At 39.6% G+C, this 27858-nt stretch overlaps 1 long non-coding RNA gene across 1 annotated transcript in view; it reads right to left on the bottom strand.

Moving 5' to 3' along the window:
• LOC141373465 (uncharacterized) overlaps positions 1–27557 on the bottom strand; it is a 105725-nt gene extending 78168 nt beyond the window's left edge. The window contains exons 1-2 of the long non-coding RNA XR_012379517.1: positions 27425–27557; positions 23721–23868 (exon numbers count right to left, since the gene is read on the bottom strand). This is a non-coding gene — a long non-coding RNA (uncharacterized lncRNA). The remainder of the gene's footprint in view (positions 1–23720; positions 23869–27424) is intronic.
• Between the last annotated feature and the right edge of the window lie 301 nt (positions 27558–27858).

Genomic DNA, 27858 nt, shown 5'->3' with positions numbered 1-27858 from the left:
TGTGTGAAGAAGGATGGAATTCTGTGACTGGCTCTTTCTGATCATCTGCCTACCTCTGAGTCAGAATGGGTGGGTTCATTTTCAGAAGGAGAGAGAAAACGGATGCCACATAGATTTTTTTTTCCTTTTATTTAAATTCAATTTAGTTAACAAATAAAGTATAATTAGTTTCGGGGTAGAGTTTAGTGATTCATCAGTTGCATATAACACCCAGTGCTCATCACATCAAGTGCCCTCGTTCATGCCCATCACCCGATTACCTCTCTCCCCCACATAGACTTTTTGAAAATTACAACTCAGTGCTCTCTCAGAATGAGAGTCATCTGAGTGTCAGCTCTCCAATAGGAAATTTGCTTTACCATTTTCCTCCCGTGCCCCTTCTCCTCTAGAAATCAGTCATTTCTCATCTTCTTTGAAATTTTACAAATTCTCCCTTTGTCTAAGATCCAGATTTCTGGAAATGGTTATTTTAGGCATGTTCTGTATCTTTATGTTCACCTTTGATTACATACTTTCCTTTTTAAAAAAATTCACTTTGAAATCCAAGAGCATGTTTTTGTGTGTGTAACAACATTGGTCTCATATCATTAACTGTGTTTCTCTGCTCCCCTTCCAAGCTGTTCGAAATTCTGAAGTCTGGATTATAAAGCCTCCTGATTGTATGCATCTCTCATGTGCCAGATATAAGTGATAAATGGATCACTATACTTGTGACTTTTATGATGAAATAAACTAGCAATCCTTAACGAGGGTATTAAAACATCTCAGAAACATATTCTGTCTCCATAATTTCTGCTTGTTTTCTTCCCTATTGTGTAGAGTTAGTTTTCAGTTGGTGGTGTTCTCTTCATTCTCTCTAGATCCAGTGATGAGTTATTATCAGAAACACAACTCAAGAAATATCAAAGCTTTGGTTTTGGTTTTGGTGTTAAGCTAAGGCCACAAGCAGATGGTATAAATCCTATTTGTCACCACGTATAGCCACTGGACCAGTTTAGTGGTTTTAATGGGAATGTGTGATCCATTTCTCCCTTTCTGTTATTACACCGTTTCAATCTCTACCCAGCATTTCTCCAAAAAAATATACTCTATGTCTGTGGCTTTTATGCAGGCACACAGATTTTGCTATACATTGTTATTTGTCTTCCACTGCCAAATAGCCAACTTATTTGTATATATAGGAGAGATACACAACTTGTTTCCATGAGTGGGTGATTGACATGCTGCTAAAGATGGAGGCTGACTGCCCTGCAGAGTCCTGCAAGGTGACGCGAGTTGGATGTGGTTTTCTCTTTCTTGTCTCTGGCCTGCATTGCTCCCAACCTTAACTTTGTAGGGCAAACTCACGCTAACAAAACTTGTAAAAGCCTCACATATAAACTAGAATCTCAATACATGTATGTTAATGACATATGTAATTAGCCAGCAGTGGTATGTTTGTGTCTCAATGTGTTCTCTCTAGAGAATACAAATAGCTAAATGTCGAAATAGTATATGAGAATGAGATATAAGTATAAAGAGTGAGCTGGAGGAAATAATGTCACTGAGTTCCTGTCACCACGTTGAAATATCCTGACTGAAGCTCTTATTTATGGAGTTTAGACAGTTTTAGATAAATATTCCTAATGTCAAGGGTCTATTTCTCTACTTTTTGAGCTGACCATCCCTCTTATCTATGTCTTATTATTGTGAGACTATAATCTCACTCTGTTATTCCTGCCTTAGAATTGGGAAACGTCTCTCTTTGTAGATGTGTGGTCCTTCCCTAGATGTTGACTTTCCTACTTCAGGCTCCAAGTTCCCACAGAGCCTGGCTCTTGCCTTCCCTTGCTATGTTCCATTCTCAAGTTCTCGCTCATCATGAATATCCATGACACCCACGGTCACCATTAAACACAGTCTTCCGATTCTGATTACCCATCTCTATTACCTGCAGGCATCTGGTGGTGAGTTCAAGACCATCCCCTTCAGTTGTCCAGCCGACATACTGATGCCATTTCAAAAGCACTAAGATAGTGTAAATGTATCTTAGTGCTTTTGTAAATGTAAATGTAAACAATTCTCCAAAATGTAAACAATTCTCCAAAATGATCAATGATTATTCACATTTCATGTATTTTTATCTCCTGACTAGATTGTGGGCCCTCCATGATGAACAACTGTTGCTTCTTTCTACCTAGATGACATATAGGAAGTAACAAGTGCCTGAGAAGAGTGTTTTCTGAATTATTTTAAAAATTCTCCAAGGGGGAAATAGTATTGATGTAAATGTATTCTTAATTAGTGTGACTTATTTATTTTTAATACCGGGAATGTCAGAGAGTGGTGATGCCATGGATGAAGTGAGACATCACAGCAGTGGGGGCAGGATGGTGTGTGTGTTAGTGGGGAGCGGAGTGAGGCTCAGAGGGAGAAGAAGAACTTCACAGCATAGAGATCATAATGCATGATGGGGAAGGGCTGTTTTATGCAATTGAAAAAGACAGCCTTCTGCAAGGTGTGAACGTCAGGGTACAGTTGACAGTCTACTGAGGCTTTTAAAATGTTATCTAGTCACTCACTCTGAATCAGACTCCTATAAGATGAAAGTTTAAAAAATAACTAAATCTACTTTTATTTCCCTGACTCCACCTTCTTAATAGTCCTGAACTCCTGCCATCTAGAATTGTTGAGTTTTTGCATTAAGCCTGAGCCTTTGAGAGCCAATTCTATGATCTGTATAAAGTTTAGCTCATTTTCTGACATAGGCAGTCTCCACTCTTCTCTGAAGACACTGGAGAATATTTTGTGAACATGCCTTATCTTCTGACACAAGCTTTCCAGGCTGCTTTTAAAACACCCTGTAATTTCTTTAAATAATTAACTCTTTTTAATTAGCTCCTCGTCTGAGAGCAAGTTTTGAAAAGGAGGGTTCTTCCCTAGATGGGGGCTGGAGTGAATGGAGATGCCATCAAAGAAGGATCAGGACCCCTGTACAACCAGGAATCCTTTTACTGCACAATCTGGCCCAGACCCCTTCCCCCACAGACCTGACGTCATCTTCAGTAGGAATTTAAGCCATGGGGATTTCCCTAAGAGTAAGTTCCTGAAAGGAACGGCAAGATGCTTTATTCCATGTGCGGAAAACTCCCGGGTGTGGTGTAACTGACAGTTGGTAATATGACCGCGGTGTTCCCCTTTTCTGCATCAGTGACTTATTGAAATGACATTCATAATAAAAAATGCAAGAAGTTATTCTTCCTACTTTTTCTCGCTTCAATTAACGCTATAGGTGAGAACATAAACTGCACAGAATTCCTGGTACATCAATCAGAAGGAAATCATTTGAATTCAGAAAGATTTATGGTTCCACTCTCAGCTTTAACAAAAATGACTATGTTAATCCTAATATAATTGATATATTTGATACATTTCAGATTTTAATTTCAATAATGATTCAGTACCATGGTTTAAGGACTCAATCTATTTGATCAGCCACGCTCCAACCAGGAAGAAAAACAAAAAAATCTAGTGATATATATATAAAGGACATTAATATCCACTTCCTCTTTCTTTTTTCTTCTACTTCATCCAAATCCTACTCACTCCCAAGGATAAAGGACCACACTCCCATTCACCCTCAGCCATACTTTCCTTCTGGGAGTCTGCAACACAACTATGTGTGTTGAGTTCACTCCAAGTCACATAGCCTAGTGTTGTTGTTGTTTTTATTTATTTTTTCCTAGTGTTTGTGTTGACTGTCTTGTCTCCAGAATGGATTTTCAGGTTTCTCTAAACATTTTCTTGCCCACCCTCCCATACCACCCACCCAGACGTTCACCCCCAACACAGTGCAGGTGTCCCTGTTTCCAGGTTGGCTGACTTAAAAAATAAAAAAATAAAAAATGGCCCAATGCAGGGAAGACCACCTACTCATATAAAGTGCAGTGGCAGATGAGTAGATGTGGAAGGGAGTGGCAAGATCTCTGAGTCTTCAGTCATTTCCAGCAGCAGGTTTAGCTGTCAGTTTGGCCATTTTATCAATGCTTGCATTGACTAAGGTTACCTTCAAAATTGTCTTAATGCAAAAAGCAGATCTACCAAAGTCACTTCAAGACATAGATAAAAACCCACCTAGTAGTTTGTTTGTGGAGTTGTAGTCAGTATTTATATGCCATTTTATCTAGATTAGTAATTTGAAAGCTAGATAGCCAATGGACTGATTTCCTCTTTGTCTTGAGTATGCACCTAAGTGGACATTATAAAGAATAACATTTTATACAAAAGTATCTTGCAAATTATTGACAGATAACATTTTGTGATATAAATTTTTCCTGCTTTATACAACTGACAAAAATTCAAATTTAAGGACATATTAAGGATCAATTATTTTACCAAAAGTTTTAGCAGGTGGTTCCATTTTTAAAAATAGTTTCAGACAAGTACTTCAACAATTAGTGCTTCAACAATTACATGACCTAGTGAAGACACAAAAGGCTGATGGCGCACAACCTCCACAACATGTCCCTGGTACACAGAGTTGGGGGGAAATGCAAAAAACCCTCAGCTGATTCCAGCCATCAGAGTTACCTAGAAAGACATATTTTCTAAATATTGTCCAGAAAGAAATGACCAGCAAGAGAACACTTAGCCTACCAAAATATTATTGCTGAGGAGCACACAGCTCCCAACCTTCTCAGCATCAAGTCACACAAAGTAAATGACCAAGACCAAAAAGCAAACAAAAGCAAAAACACTACCTGCTGAGGACAATGGGCATGAAAGAGACTGCGCCTTGTAGACACGTGACATTTTATAGATCCTGTGAAGCTGACTACAGGGGGTACCTCCAAGGTTGACCCAAGACCAACCCCAGTCGCCAAACATGCCCCACCCTTCCTCAGCGTGTCCTGCATGTCATGCTGGCTACTGCAAGCTTTGGAGTAGTGGTTCTCGCTCTCCTTCAGCCTCCAAACCACCTTGCGCTGCCTGCATTCATTGCTCATGTTGGAGCCTCAAAGCGCGCAAGACTATCTCATTGGACATTCTCGAATTCCACTTACTCTCACTGGAGCCAGCCTGGAGTTTCTGTGTCAGAATTCGTCCACACTGTACTTTCTTCTGTCTTTATTGATAATCATGAACACTCTGAAATATTCTGGTATCCAGGAAAACATTTGTATGAGTTCACCTGTAAGTGCAATGATACTCATCAACAGTTGAGATCAATCATGGTGTTCACTTAGTGCATGAGTGCATCTGTGTTGTCCCTGATTTCCACCTCCATCCGTTGTCTCTAAGCTTATGTAAATAACACTCGTCCAACATTTACCAGAAAGACGTGGAAACATTTTCCCATACATCGAATAATACACATTAACATTTAAAAATAATAAATATTTTGGTAGTGTGAGAACATATTGACGATTACAATCAAGTGGGTTGTTCCAGATTGGTTATTCATTCTGAGGACAGCCCTCAGCTCTTCTCCTGCCAGTCTCCTTCTGAGCCTCTTTTCTCAAGTGGAAAGTGATTAAAGCATGTATCGTAGAGGCCTGGGTGGCTCAGTTGGTTAAGTGTCTGCCTTCAGCTCAGGTCAAGATCCCAGGGTCCTGGGTGCCTGGGTGGCTCAGTTGGTTAAGCGACTGCCTTCGGCTCAGGTCATGGTCCTGGAGTCCCGGGATCGAGTCCCGCATCGGGCTCCCTGCTCAGCAGGGAGTCTGCTTCTCCCTCTGACCCTCTTCCCTCTCATGCTCTCTGTCTCTCGTTCTCTCTCTCTCAAATAAATAAATAAATAAATAAATAAATAAATAAATAAATCTTTAAAAAAAAAAAGATCCCAGGGTCCTGGGATCGAGCCCCACATCAGTCTCCCTGCTCAGAGGGGAATCTGCTTCTCCCTCTCCTTCTGCCCTCCCACCCACCCCAGGTTGTGTGAGCGCTCTCTCAAATAAATAAATAAAATCTTAAAAAAAAACGCATACCTCATGTTCCTCAAACTATTTTAAATTAAATGCAGTTCACCACTACAAAGATAAAATACCTCCATCGATTAGATGAAGATTTCATAGTCTTTCCATCATCGAAAACTTGATTCAGTGCCTTGCAGATAGTCACATACACACATATACACACATAAATGTGGTCTTATACCTAAAGGACAAAAGTTTCCCCCTTCTGGTGCAAGGTAATGTTACAAACTTTCCTGTAGTAAAAAATGAGTTACGTTGTCAAACTAAATCCCCTTTTCTCTAGGAGAACTGCAGGTGTGCGTGTGTGTGTGTGTGTGTGTGTGTGTGTGTGTGTGTGTGTAGTTGGGTTTGCTTGAATAGGAAGAGAGTGGGTCATGGGAGTTGTCCTAAACGTGACAGAGGAGAAGGCTGGGAACTCAACTGGACAGGTATTCATTAAATATCTAATATGTAGCAGGAACTTCCAGATGCTGGAGAATACAAAGTTAAATGAAATGCATTTGAATCTGTGTTTAACTATCATTATCATCATTATTATTATTTGTTATTGTTTAACAAATTGATCCCACAAGCAGAAATCCCTTTTACAGCACCTCTAATTGAAATGCTCTCAACCCTGCGCACATGAAAAGAAGTCAGACAGTGAGAGTTGTCCGAATTACTATTATTAGTAATTTGCTTAAAAAGCTGTATATTTTATAGCCGAGTATCATTTGCAATTATTTCACTCTCTGGGATAAAGTGAGCTGAATCTGTTCCATTTCTACCATCTTAACACTCTTATTCTTTAGTTTTCAAAGCTAAAGATCCCTACACATCCCAACCTTCTTTCTTTAACGCGATTTTCATTTCATGGCATTCCTTCTACTCATTACTGTGTATGATTATGTGACCTTCTTAGTATATGATGCCCAAACTAAACTTACAGAGAGAAATAAATTTTTTGGAGGGGAGGGGTCACTATCATCTTTAATTTGATTATCACATTGAGTTATATGATGCCTAAAATGACCTCCAATCTATTGATGAATAAATTTATGTTCAGAAAGGCAAGAGAGCCGTCACCCCAATGTCACAAAGCTCATGTGGAAAATAGAATATGCTTCCGAGGCTATTCACTCTAGAACCCATACTCCTTTCCCTACACTCTGCCGTGTAATCAATGTGAGGGACAGAAGAGAGACAACGGACCCCGTCCAAGCGCTAGTCAGCTGAGCTGTACAAGGAGCCAAAGTGGCCCATGTCGAGCTTAGAGCAGAACAAGGCAGGAACTGTTTGCATGTGTTGTGCACCCAACAGGCTCCTGGACCTTCAAATTTCATGGTCTCGCCCTTGCATCAAGTTCCTCAGAACATATTTCAGAAGTAAACAGAGTTCAAAAACTAAAATGCATTTTCAAGTAGTTCATTTTTCCTAATCTTGACATCTAATTTGGTAATACTTCACTTACCTAAGAATCACGCCAGCATTGTGTTAATTATTCAGTCCTCCCCAAGCTTCTGCAAGCTTTAATTAGTAGAAGAAGTTTTCAGGACAAGTTATAATTTGCATGCCAACAAATTTGTTTATAAATTACACAGTAAAGGTAAACTTTGGTAGTGCATCTACTCCCTTCATACAGCTAGAATTATTACATTACTAGATTAGCCACGCCTTGTACCTGGATAGGCCGCCGTGAAATTTGGTGAACATTTTATTCCATTTTATTTCCCTACTCTAGAACTCCAGTTATAGTTTCATTTGGTTTCTTTTTCTGTAAATCTCTATTTGTTATTAGTGGTATCTCAATTCACAAGCCAAAGTGACTATCCCCTCAAATTATACAAATATTATCCTTATAACCTTATATATTTCCATAAAAATAAAATCATCTGGACATGGCCCAGTAGAGTACTTCTCACCTAGTAAGTAACAAGTATAATATCAGACTAATAACTAGATTTTAAAAGCCAGATTTGTTTCAGGAGGAAAAGGGAAGAAGACTCACCTTGAATGAGACTATCTTTCCCATGACATCAAGATCCAAGATTACACAGTATCGAGGTTATGTTTTATGTACTTATTTTAACAGGAGTCCTTTCCTACAGTGCACCCTGACTCTCCTACCCTAAATAAAGTCATTTACATACGTTTATAAAAGCATTTTCCTTGGCTTACCTATCCTTGCCCTCTTAAGAGTGGGTTCTCCAAGAGGGTTCATGCTCTTGATCTTAAATTTTGCTTTAAAATCAGTTCCTCAAAAATTGTATCAGAAGAGGATGTTATGAATTTTAACTAATCCCCAAACTAGACCTATTCCATAGTACGACCCGATGTGCCCCCTCTTGTCCTCTCACCCAGAAACACTGTACCTGGATGAAGGATGGGGACATGGGGGGCGCCTGGGTGGCTCAGTTGGTGAAGCAACTGCCTTCAGCTCAGGTCATGACCCTGGAGTCCCGGGATCGAGTCCCGCATCGGGCTCCCTGCTCGGCGGGGAGTCTGCTTCTCCCTCTGACCCTCTTCCCTCTCGTGCTCTCTATCTCTCATTCTGTCTCTCTCAAATAAATAAATAAAATCTTTTAAAAAAAAAAAAGAATGGGGACATGAAGAGGTGTGGCAAGAACCTACTAATTAAGTTGTAAATATAAAGACACAGAGAAAAGGGGAAACCATTTTGGAAAGGAAGTTGGAGGAATTACATAACTGATTTAAAAACTTACCACAATATACATACAAAGTAATCGAGACAATGGGTGCTTGCCTAAGGATAACGTTTGCACAGGCGTTTTTACTAAGTAAGATATACACGTGACTAACCTGCATGAGAAGATGCTTGACATTATTGGTCTTCAGGGAAAAACAAATCAAAACCACATGAGATACCACTTACAGTCAATAAAATATTCATGAGAAGAAGAAGAGGAGGGGGAGGAGGGAAAGGGTGGAAAGAAAAGAAAAAGCATTGGTAAGGTCGTGGAGAAGTGGGAGGCCCCACGTATTTCTGGTGGGAAGGTAAAGAAAAAAAAAATCACCAATTCAAAAATAGTTTGTCAGTGTCACTGAAAAGTTAAACAAACTTACCAACGATCCAGCAATTCTATTCCTGATTATCTAACCGAGATAAATGAAACCATATGTCCACGCAAAGACTGGTACTTGCCTGTTCAGGGTAGCATTACACATAATAGGGAAAACCTAAAAACATGCCAAGAGTCTATCGATTGGTGAATGAATAAGCAAGATACCGTAGAGCCATCCAGTAGAATATTATCCAGCAATAAAATGAAATTATTGATACATGCTACAATGAACCTCACAGACATGAAGCTAAGTGAAAGTAACTAGAAACAAAAGGAGACGTTGTTCAATTCCACTGATATGAAATAATGGGAGAGACCATTCTAGAGAGCCAGAAAAGAAGGAAGTGGTTTCCTGGGGCTGGGGTGGGGTCAGGGTCTGACAGCAGGTGGGCACAGGTGAACTGTAGGGGTGATGGAAATGTTCTAAAACTACACTGTGGGAATGGTAGCATGACTCAATTTTTTTAAATCATTGAATTGTACACCTCGATTGGGGCAAGTTTATGATTGTAAATTATGCATCAGTAGAATTCTAAAAAGGATACCTAGCAAGCATTAGGGTGTATGCGGGGGTAAAGATGAAAACCATTTGGCTACCTGTTGATAATTATTTAAGCCGATGACAGATTTCTCATACCATGTATTCTCCTTTCATGTATGTTTACAATTTTTCATGAGAAAAAGTAAAACAAAATAAGAACTCACAGGTTCTGTTGTCTTTTTCGGGACCGACCAGTAAACAAACACACAAATTACATAGTACAAATAAGCCTTCCTTGAGGAAAGGGCTGATTGTAATTTTGATGGCACAATGTTAAAGTGTAGGGTAATTAGCTGTCTGTACTGGAGGCTTATTTAAGAGCTGGTTCAGGGTAGTGTGTATACATATTCACCAGACTACTTTCTCCTCCTTGTTACAGTCAGACTACAGCATTTACTGTCCCCAGACAGACTAATAAGCACTGTGGCAATCAAGGGCAGGGTGAGACACTCCTGACTCACAAATTCTTCTTAAAATTTCTAGGGATTAGAAAAAGTCACCTTCACTGGACTCCCGATGTGCTGAGCCTATTCAGTTTTATTCGCATTTATTTGTTTATCGTTCATAGCGTCGAGTGCACATCCCACATAACCCTGAGAAGTAGAATTTGCTATCCCCATTTCTGCAGGTGAAAAAGCAGAGCCTCACAGAAGTGAACTTAGTCTGGTAAAATCACTCCAAGAATTAAGTGGCTAATTAAGCCAGAGGTAGGTTGAAATTTATAATATCAACCTCCAAAGCAACCTCTAATGTGTCTGTATGTATGAATATGGGTAAGTACACACCATTCCCCTACTTCCTAATGTTGACCCCAATGCTGACTCTCAAGGCCCACAATGCTCTCCTGACTCACATTCCTACCCCAGACTCCCCCACGTGTGCACATTACATAAACGCAAGTACCTGCAAGTGTATATAGGCATACAAGCATACGCTAATGTCCAGATGGATGTGGTCATTTTTCCCAAAGACAGAGGGGAAGGCAAAGGGAGTGCCTGGCAGGCAGTCCACATCTGAGAAGAGCAACACATGAGGGGCACTGGGGGATGGGGAGAGGGCCCCTGATGCCCATCTAGCTGACAGGAAACCTCTGTGACAGGAGACGGGGCCCTGCTTCTGAGCATGGACTGCCCACAGCAGGGCAGGTGATAAAACAAAAAAAAGAAAAAAATGGGCTTTGTGTTTTCAGGCCCTTGAGATCATGTAGAGGAAAAGTCAAGACCGTGTTCATCCAAAGAAAAAGGCAAGCGATCTCCCTAATGCGTGGTTTCCATAGCATAATGGATCTGAAGAAGAAGGCAAAGCTGGGATTTTCAACACATTTTCAGCAGCAGACATTTCTGTGCTGATGGTCTTCAGGGTGGCACGGCTGCATCTCCTGGTCTCCCCGGGGGATTGTCTGTGCCCCCGCGGGCCTCAGGGAAGCCTGCTTCAATGTGACACACCAGTCGAACTGCCCAGAACCCTGTGCTCTTTCTGTGTGTCTAAGGCAACGTTAGGACCCTGTGGCTTTGCTCCTGGAATCTGGCTTTCCAAGACTGCTCTGACGAGGTGACACCTCTCATATCTTAAATATGTCCATGCAGTATTCTGAACTACCAGGGAAAAGATATAAAAACTTGACTATTCATGGACAACATGAATCACCGTGGAGCATGTGCTATTGAGGAGAGAAAGTGTTCTCTCTTTTTGTCATCACAAGACTGAGGGCAGAGGTTGAAGCAAAGCTTTATTTGTCACCTCCTCTGCGCACATCTCTGGGTCCACTCCACGCCCACCTTCCCCGGAAGTCTGAGAGCCCTTAGTCTCTGATCATCCCACTTTCTCCTCAACGTCCTCCAGTCTTCCCTTCATCGTTTCTATCCCTGGGTCTGCTTCCAGTGAGGCACCAGCTCCAACTCATCCTGGCAGCACGAGCTGCTTTAGGGAAGGAAACCACTCTTCCCAGCTGTATCCTGGAAGACACCGTTCGCAATGGACAGTTTCTGTCTTTCCTGGAAAGGGCTTAGATTTTTCTTCAGAACAGCAGATGTAAAACAGATTCTTTTAAAAAATGCATTATTATTAATTTAAAAACATCCATATGTTGTTATGTTAACATTTCTTGTGTCTTCTTATTATGCTTTTATTATAAGCCCCCTCCTCAGCAGGAGGTAAGTGGGGAAGACACAAAGACCTTCCCAGCCACATCCTCCTTCTGTAAGTGTTTACTGAGCACCTGCTCACTATGTTTCAGACACTGTGTAGGACCAGGAGTTCTTAGGTGGATATGGTCATGTCCTTTCCCTCAGAACTTTACATCTGTTTGGAGTGGGGGCCGGGGCCGTCAAGAACACAGACACATACAATACCGTGTGCCGGGAGCCAAGACAGAACTGAGTGCTGCGTATTATGAGCACGTCTGGTGCAGACTGTTTCATTTGGCTTGTACTGGAAAACGAGGAAGGACTACTGGTCAGCTCCAGATTTGTTCATTCATTTAAGACACGTCTATTGCATGCCTACATCACCACTAACACCACTAGGTCCTGGGAATACAAATATGAATGAACTCAGGCTCTGACAGAAAATTTCAGAATTTAACTGGAGAAGCAGAGAAGTGAAAAAAAAATCACATATGTCAATGGCTTATGTTCAACTTACTCTCATCCTACAGTTCTAGGAAAATACAAAATTTCTTGGAAGAACTTTACTAGTAAGAAATCCAATGGCTATAAATTTCCATTAAGATGGCTTCTGGGGAAAAGACCTTTCTGAATGAACTAAGCCCAAACGGTTTCATCTGTACCCACGACCTACCTCATCAGTTTGTCGTGAGGCTAGAGTGAAGTAATGTCTGCAAAGACAATAGTAATAGACTATCTATCGGTGTTAAACATCGTTTTGTTTAGATGGTTATTCAGATACAGCGTGCCATCACAACTTCTCTGCTCCAACGAGAATTAATAACCAACACAACTTAGACCAGATAATTGGATAAGCTTCAACTTTGGCATTGGATACACTAAGCAAGTAGTTGCTCCTTCTATCAGTTCAGAATCAAATACAATAAGGATTTTTCCTAATAAATTTATCCAGATAATAAAATGGTTTCAAGTACCTCAATCACTATTCACTTGACCTGCTTCAGATTACTAGAAGTTTGTCAAATACCCTTAGCCCAAAGTGGATACAGTGATTACTTTACCTTTTGACGAATATTAGTATAATTAAACGTACATTGCTCTGCCCAGAAGAGATGGTAGGTTCATTTCAACGTTAATTAATAATCAGAGCCTTAGAAAATGATAAAACCTGTATAATCTCAGAATCATGGTCATTGTTCTTCCTTGTCTCAAACTTTTAAAGAATTGTAAGGGGCAGGTAGAGGCCTGGTATAGTTTAAGAGTATATATAGTGATAATAATTAGTCTTCAGAGATTAAGTATACTTGAATTCCCCCACCTTGAAGCAACAGTTCTTTTTTCTTAACACAGTACTGATGAGACACACATGGTGTAACACCCCTTGGGTTGTTTTTTAAACTTTCCATAAGTCTGGAGTTCCAATTTTTAAAAAATGAGTAATTATAGATATTGATAGATCTCTATATAACAAATGCTTTTAGAGAAATATAAATTTAAATGATCTAAATATTCCTTCCCTTGGCCCAATAATGTTGACTGTATTTCCAATAACTTTATGTTTGCCAATATTTACATGACCCTTGTTTACATTAGCAGAAGCAATAAAATTAAATAAAAGTTGATAGTTCTTTTAAAAACTTTGATTTGTTTAGTTTTTCTGCAGCTCTAGAAAGGATTCAAGGCATTGCACTATTAGACCCACCTAAAATTTTTGCCTAAGGCTACCTTATCCCACGTACTTATGTCTACAAGTATAACAATATACTGGTGCTTTCTGCTGTCTGCTGTTTTTTTTTTTTTTTTTCTCATTCCCAGCTTTGAACTGGTGTGACTTCTCCTTGGAGATGAAATATGTTTTAAAATCATACTAATAATAAAGCTGATTATTTTAAGCAAGTAGAAAAGTTTCAACTTAGAAAAGGAGCAAGGCAGATTGTGTAGACTTGCTCTTTCTAAAATAGAAAATACTCTTATCTTATGCATTCATATACACATTTCCTGGTTGATACGTGTCTATTCATGATTCATGGACATCATCAATACACTTAGTACACTCTGCTTTCTTTCTCATATTGGTCTTTTATCGCTATATTTTCTCTTGAGTAATATTGAGTTGAAATTTTCTGGGCCCTTGAAACTAAACTCTCGTGTCCACATATGTTCCCTCAGAAATTCTGTCAATAAAGGTAGGGTTTGATACAATATGTTCAAGCACTGTAATAGAATTATATTAAAAGTTGGCAAGGTTCCCCAAACTAGAGATTTTTTTTTTAAAGATTTACTTATTTATTTTAGAGAGAGAGAGATCATGAGAGAGAGGGGCAGAGGGAGAGAGACTCTCAAGGACACTCTGTTCTGAGTGCAAGCCCAATACGGGGTTTGATCTCATGACCCTAGACATATAGGTCAATGGAATAGAAAGTCCAGAAATAAACTCATATTTCTATGGCCAATTGGTTTTCAACAAGAGTGCCAAGACTTTCCATAGGAGGGGGAAGTTCTTCTCAACAAATAGTGATAGGGAAGAGGGATCTTTGTGTGTAAAATAATTAATAATAATAATAATAATAATAATAGTAGTAATAGTAATAAAAGTTGACACTTACCCGACACCATATAAAAAAATTAACTCAAAAAGAATCAATGACAAATATAAGAGCCAAAAGTATAAAACTCTTAGAAGACTACAAAAAAAGGCAAATCCTTAAGACCTTATCTATTTGGCAATGATGTCTCAAATATCATGCCAAAAGCACAAGCAACAAAAGGAAAAATAGATAAGATGGATTTCATCAAAATTTAAGGATTTTGTCCATCAAAATACACTATTGAGAGAGTGACATGTATCCCACAGAACGGGAGAAAATATTTGCAAACCATGTAACTAATAAGGGTCTAGTTTCCAGAATTCATAAAGAAATCTTACAACTCAGCAATGACAAGCCTTTTTTAAATCTTTGGTCAAGGACTTAAATAGAGATTTGTCCAATGCATACAAATGGCCAATGAACATATGAAAAGACATTCAGTATCATTAGTCGTTAAGGAAATGCTAATCAAAATCACAATGAGGAACCAGGTCACACCCACTAGGATGGCCATAATCTGAGAAAGAATAGAAAATAACAAGTGTTGGCAAGGCTGAGGAGAAACTGAGACCCTCCTACGTTACTGGTGAAAAGGTAAAATGACACAGCCACTGTGGGAGAGTCAGATGCCTCCTGAATACTGTAAACATGAAGTTGCCACAGGACACAACAATTCCACTCCTATGATACACCCCAAAATAATGGAAAACAGACATTCAAACAAAAACTTGAACATGAATGTTTGGAGCAGCTCTGTTCACAATAACCTAACTATGGAAACCACCGAAATATCCATCAACAGATGAATGGGTAAACACACTGTGATACATCCATACAATGGAATATTATTCAGCTACATAAAGCAAGGTAATCCTGGAACATGCCACACCATGCATGACCTTGACAATATTATGCTAAGTAACCTAAGCCAACCACAAAAGGATAAATATTGTATGAGTCTCTTAATGTGAGGTACCCAGAATTGTCAAATTCATAGAGACAGAAAGTAATTAGAGGTTGCCAGGAGCTGGGTGGAAGGAGGAATTGGGAATGGCTATTAATGGGTTTGGGGGTAATGAAAATTTTTGGATATAGGTAGTGATCATGGTTGTACAACATTGTGAAGTTACTTAATTCCACTCGATTGTAGAATTTAATGCAGTTTCATTGGTAAATTTCCTATTAAGTGTATTTTACCACAATAAAAATATGTTTTAAGTAGACTTAAAAAAGAACAAAATCATTGTTTGAGCGATCAGGTAAATACAGAGGTATTGTGCTAGATTCGGTCCTGGTATTTTGAGGTTCACATTGAACTGTGGGAAAGGGGACCTGAACAAGTATAATGCAGGATTTTACAGCTGACCACAGATAAGACTTAAAATGCTACGGGAAGGGGCACCTGGGTGGCTCAGTCTTTAAGCATCTTCCTTCAGCTCAGGTCACGATCCCGGAGTCCTGGGATCAAGTCCCACATCGGGCTCCCTGCTCCGCGGGAAGCCTGCTTCTCCCCCTCCCCCCTCCCCCTGTTCATGCATTCTCTCTCTTTCTCTCTCTCTCAAATAAATAAAATCTTTTGAAAAAAATAAAAATAAAAAAATAAAATAAAATGCTATGGGAACACTGAGAAAAGACTACTTAATTCATTCCAGGATGGCAAGAAGTACCGAGTATAAAAGAATAACCAAGTCTGGAACTGTGTTATTGTAGTGAATAATGAACAGTACTTCCTTAGGAAGAGCAGGGGAAATACATTTCAGATTAGGAAAATAAATTAAAGCAAAACAGCAACAAACACCTATAGAGGCACAGGCCTGAAAGAGAAATATACCTTCAGTCAATGGGAAAAGTCATTCGTTGTTGCAACAAGAGCCAATCGTTTACAAACTTCAGTTACGTGGTTTTCATAACCGCTCAGACAGGCATGGTTATCTTTGTTTCTAGTCTACAAAAGATGAACTTACGACTGAAAAGAGTTTAATATTCTGCCCCAAGTCAGAAGGCTAGAAATGCTGAAGCCACAGTGTAAATGGAGTCCAAACGATGCCAGTTTGTTCTCCCCCCGCCCGCCGCCCCATATCTACATGGTGCTGTGAAGCAGTCGGAATGGAGACTTGAGACATAAGCAGGGACTAGATGAGGCGAAGTTATTTGGATTTGGTCCTCTGGGAGATGAAAGCAATGGAATGGTTGTGTATTGGAATAAGCAGATGTGAATCAGGGAGCATTGCTCCGGCAGTGACGGGAAGAAAACAAAGTTCTCCTCTGATGTTCTTCTCCGATCTCCTCCCTGGGATTCCCTGGAGTTGGGGGAGAGAACAAAAAGGAAGCACAAAGGAGGCAAAAGGAGCAAATGTATGGACACATACGTTCTCCTGGCACCTTTTCCTGGATCTTATTTAAATCCAATAGTCACTCAGAAGGTCCAGGATTCTAGCTCCCATTTTATGCTGAGGAACCTCAAGTGTAGAGAATTTTAATGACCCGCATAGAGCTCCTTGCTGGAATGTCATGGATCTGGGATCAAATTCAGGCCTTTTTACCACCAAACCTCTGCTCATTTAGCTATGTCACACATCCAAACCATTTTCTGCTCTTGCAAGTGGTGTTTAAGCTTGAAAAGAATGCAGACACTGCAGTGTTGGGGTTCTATGACCTCCCCAAGTAGTGCTTCGACTTAGCAATGCCTGCCATGCTGTGGTGAAACCTCCTTCACTTTGACTTACTTCAGTCCAATCAGGTTTAGCATTTCAGTGTCCCTGCTAATGTAACTGTGACGTGGGCGCTCTTTTCACATGTTTCCATCAAGTTTTACCTGGTCTTTTTAGCTCAAGCTCACGACGGCCCATTTCTTTGTCTGCCAAACTGCCAACTAAAAATGATTCTATTTATCGCTATTTCTTCAGCTCCATAAGAAAAAGAAAGACTTTCAGTCATCAGTAAATGTACACTTAGTATTCCCATCCTTTAACCAGATGCCGTATTTTTCAATCACTTTGCCTTCTGGGAATGTTGTGTTAGGTGTTTCAGTTTGCCCTGTGGTTTTCACACTAGAGATCTCTTTGTGTTTTCTTCTCTTCCCTTTCAAGGAAGAACATTTTGACACATTACCAAGAATGGAAAAAAGCTTAAGTGATTTACTTTTAAAAGCCCTCAAAATTCTCATAACCTATTTTGGTAGATACATCTTGAGTTTTCTTAGTTTTAGTAAAAAAAAAAAAAGAACAAAAACAAAACTTAAGACCTCAACTTCAAATCCAAATGAATGATTATCATTGCAGTCTTAGATTAGTGACTTATGATATAGAGGAGCTCTTATACTGTCACAAGGTATTTTGTAGTTGAAAAAGATGAAAATAATGTTTTACCACTCTCAAGATAGTCAATAATATGGGTGGAAAACAAATTAAAAAGCTGAAAACAAAACATCATCTTCCAAAAGGGAAATAAACAAAAAGAAGAATATGTTTATCATTTTAAGAGTAGAAGTATGTAGTAGAAAATAGTAAATTTTGCCTAGAAAAGGAAAAAAATATGAATGTTGTAGATGTTATGAAGCATCTCTGCAAATTCTTGGGCTAACCTGCAGGGATCCTAACTGGGTAAGTTTAGGGTTGTGCCTAAGGATCTTCTTGGCAGGCACCTCTACGATTCTCACTCACCACACCTACTGAAAACCACTCACCTCCTAAGGATAATAACTTGGGAAAAAGAACATTTGGACCTCTTCTTAAAGCTATCTGCCTCTCTTCAGATGGCTGCAACTCAGATCCCCAGTTAGGATTCTTTGGAAATGGTGCTGCTATTCACTTAGGTACAGAGTTAGCGTTCGTGAGAATGAACAAGTACTGCAGGGTATTTGAAAAACATAATCTTAGGGCTTACAGGGAGATGGGAAGGCAAATAGGTTGCAGAATCACAAGTGAAATCAGCTAGAGAAAATAGCTTTGTCCATCTGTGGATAATAGCACCAAATGGACTCAGACAGAATCGAAGAAAATTGAGATGGAATACATATTCAGTTTAAAATGTAGCTGGATGCTTCATTAAACACGAGCATTGGTTTCTTAATCTTCTAACAGGGAAAAAAAAAACAATTGCAAAAATCTTTTTAGGCAGTCTGATTTAATATAAAATTCACTGGACTAAGATTTGGAAGCTGTGGGTTAGGATCTGAGTTAAATAATTGGTTTTGTTCTCTCCTTTTTGGTCAGTAGACTCTCGTCATCGATGCATGCATCTGCTGGGATTATGTGGGACATTCTCTTCCCCACCCCCAGCTGTCTAACACATGCAGGGGGCACCATCCTCTTTCAGGTCCTTTAGGAAATAAGTTGGAAGGTATGAGAAGGCATGCTCTTGCAAAGACTGGCAAATGGTTGCACAGAACAACCACTCTCAATAGTGGGCTGTCATTACAGAAACTGATTCTGAGGGGAAGCAATCTGAGAAATTACACAGCAGGTGCAAGGGGACTTGAAGAATATTCTTCTGGGAGGTGTTTTGTTATTGTTGCATCTTGAACATCTTTTTCCATGACATTTTTTATAATTTATGTATTGTCCACAAAGAATATCATGATTGGTGAGGTTAGTGTGACATACATATCTTTATATCCCTTTTGAAATCAGTTATACTAAGAATACACTGGATGCGCTAAATTCTCCGTGGAGTCTACAAGCCAAGACAAATGTGGAAAAAAGATTCCCTTAGGATCTTTCAGACCTAATGTTTAAGAATCTGTTGTTCTAGGGCGCCTGAGTGGCTCAGTCGTTAAGCAGCTGCCTTTGGCTCAGGTCATGATCCCAGGGTCCTGGGATCGAGCCCCACATCGGGCTCTGCGGGAAGCCTGCTTCTCCCTTTCCCGTTCCCCCTGCTTGTGTTTCCTCTCTCACTGTGTCTCCCTCTGTCAAATAAATAAATAAAATCTTTAAAAAAAAAAAGAATCTGTTGTTCTAGATTTCAGTGGTATGATGAAGGCTTGAAGAGCTGCTTCCTCTTTTATTGACAGATGGTCACCTTGTTATTTAGCTTAGTGCAGGGAATCCATGAAATCATTTCATAAGTAGACTCCAGGTTAATTATTTTCTAATTCACTTTAAAAAAGTAAAATTGTTGATGGAAGAAAACAATAAATAAAATAAATTGCTGAAGAACTTCCTGTTTCAGCTCAGAGATGTAGAGAACTAAAGAGCGTGCCATTCTCCCCCTCACAACAACTAAAAAAGCAGAAAAAAATGCATATTGATGACTTTTTTGAATTCATCAGAAAACTGGTATCACGGGAAAAGCAACTAACCCAGACTATGAATGGAGACAGTAGGCACAGTGAGAAACAAGTCCCAAGTGATTGCAAACCCAGGATACACCCTGCCAGACAGCACATAAGCCAGGAAGGAAATTTAGCTAAACTTTTATAAATTCTTAAAGGCAGAGTGTGGGCTACCATAAGAGGATGACGTTCCTAAAGAACAGTCCTCATGGCATTTTCTGAAATTTGCAGGCTTTTTTTCTACATGAATCCAAGCAGACACCCATGCAGAAGGTGGGGGTAAATTTAAGAAAGTTTCCATGTTACCCACAAGTGAAGGGTAATATCAGCCCGGGCCAAAATTCTTCTCACCCACCCTCCTTATCTCCCCTAAGAAACAGGGACCTTAATCTTCCAGGAAGGAGGAATTAAAAGCTGTCACCATGAGGAATTGTGGAAATCCAGTGCAGTTGGAAGGAGGAAATAGGAGGGGAAGAGGAAAACACATGTGACCATGTAGGGGTATCTGGGAACTCTCTATACCTTCCTTTCAATTTTGCTGTCATTCTAAAATTTCTCTAAAAACTAGTCTTAATTTAAAGAAAAAAAAATGTATGTCAGCAGCATCTGGGTGGCTCAGTCAGTTAAGCTTCTGCCTTCGGCTCAGGTCATGATCTCAGGGTCCTGGGATTGAGTCCCATGTCTGGCTTCCTGCTCTGCAGGGAGTCTGCTTTTCCCTTTCTCTCTGCTTTTTTCCCCTGCTCATGCTCTCTCACCCTCTCTCTCAAATAAATAAATAAACAAAATCTTTAAAAAAAGAGTAAAGACAAAAGAAATGCACACAAACATTCTACACTTGTTGGTAAACTGTCCTTTACTGGGGTACATAGCAGCAACTTTGAAGCTAGAATTAAACAAATAACTATATTGCAGATAATGACAGCTTGGTTACTCACTGACAGAAAGTTACAAATAAGCAAGGAGGGAGGGTAAAAAGAGGCTTATGGTACTAGATTAGAATCATTGATATAAATATGTCCTCATGTTTCCTTTACTATATATAAATAGAAAGTTAAATGGTAAGTACAGACATGTGTGCTTACACAGGATAGTATATAGACATATATTTCCTAGTTCTGTCTGCTGTCAGGGACCTAGAAGCAATGACGCCCCAGTGGCAATGAACACACTCATTGTTCAATCTTGGTTTCTAAATACCATTCTCTGATAAAAGATAACTAGGGCTCCTTGAAGCAAAGACTGACTTTAAACTTGGGGCAGGGAAAACACAAGACAAGCTTGGAGTACCTTGTCACCCAGAAAATAAAGAAAGGCTAATGATCAGGGGAGGGGCTATGTTAAAGGAACACCAGACAGCCTGATAGAGCAAAGCACCCAGTCATAAGCCTGGACCAACTAGAGCAACAAAATCAGTAATAGTATCATGTAGGATTATTACCCCAAGAATAAGAAATTATCCAAGAGTCCAAACAATATGAACATGTGCTTGAATAAATAAATGAATGGGAAAGAAAAGACGACTATTTTATAGAAGAATTCTAACTAATAAATGTACAAAGAATGAGGGAAATGGAAAATCACCATTAGAACAGCATAGCAGTAATTACTGCCAGCAAGGTTACTAATGAATGCTATAATTAGGGGACAAAACTATAAAGAGAAAGAGAACACTTTCCTAACCTCAGAATCTCTCCCACAAAATATGGCTGTTGTGGTTTTAACGTATGTCTACAAATATTTCATAATTCCTCCTCGGGGACATGGGAGTCCCTCCCTTTGGGCTGAGTTGTACTTAGTGACCAGCTTCCAGCACATATAGTATGAAATAGAAAAATAGTAAACTTACAGTGGAGAAATCTGACAGAAACCATACAATGAAGTGATGAAGGTCACCAGAAATAAGTCACTTTGACATTCAATACCACTGTTATGATGTGATGAGTAGGGCATATCACCTCTGTGATCTGTGTCATCTGCGGTCATCTCAAAAACCCATTAGTTAGCCTAATTATGAGAAAACATCAGGCACACCCAATTTGAGGTACGTTCCATAAAACAATTCTTCAAAATTGTCAAGGTCATAGAAGACAAGGAAAAACCAAAAATCTGTCACAAATCAGAAGAGATAAAGGACACATGATGACTGTATGCAGTGGGAGGGAATGGAATGAATCTTGAAACTGAAAAAAGCTATTAGTGGAAAGAGCCAAGGAAATTTGAACAAAACCCATGGATTAATTCATATTATGGTGTCAGTGTGACTTTCTTGTTTAGTTTTCTTAGTTATATGTTAACATGAGAAGTCGGGTGAAGGGTACATGGGACTGTTTTTGCAACTTTTCCATAATTTAATATTTCAAAATAAAAATGTTGTAAGCTGTTCATATTAAAACTATTGAAATCTGCACATGTATAATTATTTTTTGTTCACTTTTTCAACACTTTGTTCAAAATGTTTTATAATATTTTGAAATGCAAAGTACTTATTTACTCATTTATTGAGTTCCATTATGCCAAACAAGAGAGAGTATGCCACGGAAAAATAACCATACAATGGGAAAATTAGCATACAAGCATATGTTTCAGAGAAACAGAGGGAGCTTTCTCTGTCTGGAAAGTTCTGCTGTAGCTTCCCTAATGTGTGAAACTTTTGAGGCAGTTCACTAATCTGAGGAAGAGAAGACAGAGCTGTCAAGATGAGGACCAGAGGTTTGAGAGCACTTGGTGTGTTGAAGGAGCTACTTTCTTGAGACAATAGAATAGCAGTACCAGTGGCCAAGTGACGAGTTCAAACACTGGAGATGAGATTGAGGAATTAGACTGGCCCAAAATAGGGAAGGATCTTTGTCCTGGGAACAATGGGGAATGACTGGAGAAGAGGAAGGAAAATTGGTTCGGATCTGTCTTCTATCCAGGTTGTTCTGGCTCCAGGGGGAGACAGCAGAGTAGAAGAGGCCGTTAGACAAAAGCTAGGAGACACAGATTTGGGAAGAGCATGAGTAAACGCGGGGCTGAGGTGGAAAGGAAAGGAAGTGTTTGAGTTTCAGAGGATTAGGGTTAGATGAGTTCATGATGAGGGTGTGCAGGATTGGTTATGGTGTTTTTTCCACATTTGTAGGATCTCTTTCTGATATTCCCTTAAGTGATTTCCCATATGAACAACTAGAGATTGTTTTCAAGAAACTATCTTTTCTGTTTTGTTTTCATTCATATTTTGCTTCTCCAGCCAATGTTCTAATCACAAGTTTGGACAAATAACTATGGAGATCCTGGGAAATGTGAAATTAAGATGTCATTTACAGGGGCACCTGGGCAACTTTGTTGGGTAAGAGTCCAACTCTTGATTTCAGCTCAGGTCATGATCTTAGACCCAGCACAGAGCCTGCTTAAAGATTCTCTCTCTCCCTCTTCTTCTGCCCCCTCCCCAACTGCGTGCAAGTGCTCATGCTCTCTCACACTCTCTCAAAAAAAAAAAGTCATTTGCCAATCTCTTCTCTATTTGGAGGTATAATTTCTTTCCTTTTTATAGGGGGAAAGAAATATAGGGAAATATTCCAGGAGTTGTAGTTCATGGTCTTATCTATATAAACTTGCTCTCAGTGAGATGGGTTCTACCTGAGGACACTGCTTCCATGTCAGCCTCTAACTTGGTGGCGGATGCTCTCCCACACCCACCATGGTCCCATGCTTTCATGCACTCAAGACTTTTACATTTCCTAGAAATGAATGTGCTTCCAAAAGTATGAGGTAGAAAAAAGCTAGGCTAGTTTTTTGTTAGTTATTATTTTTAAAAAAGAGAAAGATAATATATAATTATATTACACACATACACATTCTATACAGGAGTTCAAGCTCCAACAAACACTGACGGATTAGACTGAATTTTTCAAAGCCCAAATCCAGTTGCTTTGGAGTCTTTCTGGAGTAGGTGTCTTGAAATAGACACATCTGCCCTGAATGAAAATAAATTGAAGATCAACCATATTCCACCAGTGGAAACTATCTGAAGTTGTTCTAAAACAATTTCTTGCTGGACGGCTTACTCTCCTTCAAGGCGATCTACAACTTTCTCAGCATCTTGCTCACACTTCAATTCTTCAACCATAGATTACTGAACTTGCCTCAGAGATTTAGCCTTGAAATACAGGAAGCCAAAAATGGCTGAGAAAATGTACATCACCTGACTGCAGGGCTTGAAAGAAGTGTCAGTGACTACGAATTTCCAATCCAACACGAACGGCAGCACGCTTCTCTCAGATGCTGTGTGTGCTCACATTTGTGAGGGGCATCTCCGAACATCTGATTATTTGATGTGCATCATTTTCCTCCTGTAAGGATACATGATGTTTAATCAACTTGGAAAATACCACTAATATTATGTCTTGGTGATGTCAAAAATTAAACTACATGAGAAGAAAAGCAAGTAGAAAGAAAACTATTTCTCTCCACCACCCAGCACCTCTGCATGGTCTCCCGCTGTTTTCAAAGCACATCCTTTGAATCTTTGTTCTCCCTGGACCAATTCAAACATTTGAGATTAATAAGTCTCCCCTATTTTTTTAATGAATTAAGTTGTACTTCTAAGGCAATTTAGAAAAGCAACCTTGGGATGCCTGGGTGGTTCAGCTGGTAAACATCTTGACTCTTGATTTTGGCTCAGGTCATGATCTCAGGGTCATGGGATCAAGCCCCACATCAGGCTCTGCACTTAGTGGGGAGTTCACTTCAGATTCTCTCTCTCTCTTTCTCTGTGTCTGCCCCTCCCCCCTTCTCTCTCTCTCTCTCTAAAATAGAAAAAAAATCTTAAAAAAAAGAAAAGCAACCTATCTTCCTCATTACCTCCATATATCTACACATTTAGTCTTAAAATGTAAAGCTATAAAGGCCCAGATATGAATGCTACAGTTGAAGGAAAATGTGAGAATAAAACAAGAGTAGGGTCTATTGACAACTACTCCAAAGTAGGTGTACTCTTTATTAACTGTACATTAAGCTGATTACTTAAACTCTTATAACTTTAATTACCATGGTGCATCTAGAAACTGAATGCAATTATAGTAATTTGGTGGTTGTTGGGTTGATTAAATAATATAATGTAAATCACCTGTTACGTAAAGAAGTTTAATACAGTGGTTCAGTATAGGATCTACAGTCAGATATCTGGGTTTAAACCATATATACCACTTAGTAGATGGTGATGATGGCCAACTTTCATAATCCAGTTCTTAGTTTCTACATGTATAAAGTGGAGGTAATTACAGCATATCCATACCATGGCATTGTTAAGGGGCCTAAGTGAATGTATGAGTGTGTGTATATGTGTGTGTGTGAAATATATATTAAGATAGTACCTGACACATACTAGGAAATAAATGCTAACTGCTATTACTTTTATTAACAGCTCAATTAATGACTCAATTTGTTCATTTCTGAATTTCCTAAATAAATTATTTTATTTTCTATTTTTGGTACTGTTGGATTTATGGCTCTTGATACTCACAGCATTTAAAAAATATATTTCAATAGCATTCAAATATTTTTTCAAATAGGTGTTTGAAAGTTTTCAAATTAAGTGTATACCCTTTAATAGGAAGGACTAAATCTCAAGTCACTGGCAGTCATGTCTAATAGCGGTCTCTGAAAGGAGAATGTGACCCACTGCCAAGTTCTGAAGGGGCTTTGTTATCCATGCAAAGGGTTGGTTCAATAATGTAGCCTAAAAAGTACTATGCTTTGAACATATAAATGGTATTTGCAAGACAAGAGGAGGGAAGTTTCTTGAACATCACTGGGTCTAATGCTGTGCGTTCAAAAGCAAAAAGCTGTAAATCTATCTAATTATATTGTTAAAATATAGATTTTTAGAGCAGTGAATTGCAATTATTTTATTCAATTTGTGCCCAACAATTCTAAAAAGTTTTAAATGACTGTTGTATCAAACCATCGCAAGATTTTGCCAAAGGGAAGATTATGCACAGATTCAATGAAGAAGATTTTGGATAACAAATCTGTATGAAAGTGATTAATGCTAGAAGAGTTTTTTAAAATATTTACATATCAAAATCCAAGTGGATCATGGCATCATTATGGAAAACGTTTAATTAACCAAACATTTTCTGTACTATATTTGTAAAAGGAATTGAAAACCATATAATGAATTAATCAAAACTTACGAAACTACCCAAGTGCCTCTCAGCCTAAGCACAAACCCCTCTACACCTTTATGTTTTCTATAACATTTTAGCCCTGGGTCATAATTTGAGGCATAAATAAATCCAAAAAGTAGATGATAATTCATGGAAAAATCCAGAGTCAAGTCAAATTTACTTGCTTTACCTATACTAGAATTATTAAAACAAGTAAATGCATTAAAGATATTTTATATTTTTTTCCAAAACTCCAGTTAAAACAGAAGAGCTGCTGCATAACCCTCAGGTATCAAAAAATTCTAACTTGCCATATACAATTATTCCCCAATATTAGAACTATTTGATTTTCACTATCGTGAAAAGAACACGTATAGGCTGATTCATGTAGTATGTGATCATTGAACATCTAATCAACGTTCAGTGCCTGATAGCGAACATGGGATGGGACCACCAGTGCACACAAAGGGCTACAATGCTGGGCACAGCGTCATTCCTGTGTGCCCTGCAAGCAGCGTGAATCACAGTGGTTTTCAGAGGAGCAGCAGAGAAGAAAAGGGTGAATAAGGAAAGTATATTGATGTCAATTGGACTTATCTAGTTCTTTTAGATTCAGACAGAATTGGCCTGAGTTCCATCTTGAGTACACCAGGATGCTAAATCTCCCTTGTAATTTACTCTCCAGAGCATGCTACTCCTTAGCCACACTGCATTGTCCATAATGAGAGCTGTTACATTCTTTCCCTCCCCCAAACACCACCCACACAAAGCAGTGTGTCCAGGACAATGTGTATTGAATGGTCAGGAAAAAGAAGAGGTTGACATACAAGAAAAGTGTAGCACACAGATGTGTTTGCAATATTATGTCTTGTAGAAGTGGGCGAGGAAGAAATGCATCTTGTGTTGAAAACGGTAACAATTCTCTCCCTCTGGGGATCTGTATGGCTGATTTTACAGCATGATTTTTCCATGTGCCTTGGTGGCATGGGTATAATACCCACTCCAGTGCACGCCCTCTCCTTGCATCCATTGGATTTTTCCATTTGCTTGGAAGCAGGTACCTTTGGGGAGATGTGCAGGGAGACTGAAGTCAGATCAGTTAAATAACAGAGAGCAAAATGGGGAAATGGCATTTTAACATGTCTGAAGCTGGGAATGCAGAGTCCAGATTTGAAGCCAAGTCTACATGGATCAGAAGCACAAGACTGTCTCACTATGAAATGCTGCTTCACAAATTAGAAAATAAATGAAAAGCATAATTCAGAAGAAAGGTGTCATTTAAAGTAGACTCATGAAAATAGCAAGTGTCCCCTCGGGGGCATCACTAAATGAAGGAAGAGGCAGACGTAGACTGGGGACTTCTCTGGGGCCTTCACTGCCCATGCCCTGCTACTCAAAGAGGAGCCTTCAGATCAGCACCCTCAGTAACACTTGGGGCTTGGAGGAAATGCAGACTCTCAGGCCCCAGCCCAGAGATGCTGGCTCAGAACCTGCGTTTTCCCGAAACCCCCAGGTTACCCCTCAGCACCTTCTGAGTCAGAGAAATGCTGATCCATACGATCACGTTAGCCCCAAAGGGAGCCGCTCAAAACTACGGAGTCTGCAAATTAAATGGGAGCCTTCAGACATGTGACATGGTCACACTTCTCATATGGAAGTATAGGTGACATCCCACTCCTGGACACGCACGTAGGATTTGGGGTGAACAGACGTGTATTTTGAAGCAGAGATTACTAACCTGATTCTGTGACTGTGGTGATATGGGTGGAACCACCCACAGCCATTGACAAAATCCAAACAAGGAAGAAGAGTTAGCGAGCAGCCTTCGCTCCCACCGCCCAGGCCGGCCGGCTGAGTCAGGGCTGTTCCAGGACTCCAGTTCCTCCTTGACGGAGCGGCTCTGAGCCAGAATTAGAGGAGGTGCAGGTGTGACCGCCCCCTCCCACACCCCCCTGCACCCGCTTACCTCAGCTCTGCCGCAGGCCTCCATTCTATTCCGGGCCGGGTGACTCAACGAAATCACGAGTGGTATTCAGCTCGATGATGGCATCCTGCCTCCCTGGGTCTGAGACTGAACGTCTCACGTCTCAGGATCCTGTTTATCTTTCCCCTCTGGCAAAAAGGGAAGATAGTTTAAAAAAAAAAAAAAAAAAAAGTCTTGATGCTGCTGAG

The sequence above is a fragment of the Callorhinus ursinus genome, unplaced genomic scaffold (assembly GCF_003265705.2).
Source record: "Callorhinus ursinus isolate GAN/ISIS: 27379988/994484 unplaced genomic scaffold, GSC_fseal_2.0 scaffold10, whole genome shotgun sequence".
Classification (NCBI taxonomy): Eukaryota; Metazoa; Chordata; class Mammalia; order Carnivora; family Otariidae; genus Callorhinus; species Callorhinus ursinus.
This window is presented reverse-complemented; position numbering and strand designations above follow the sequence as displayed.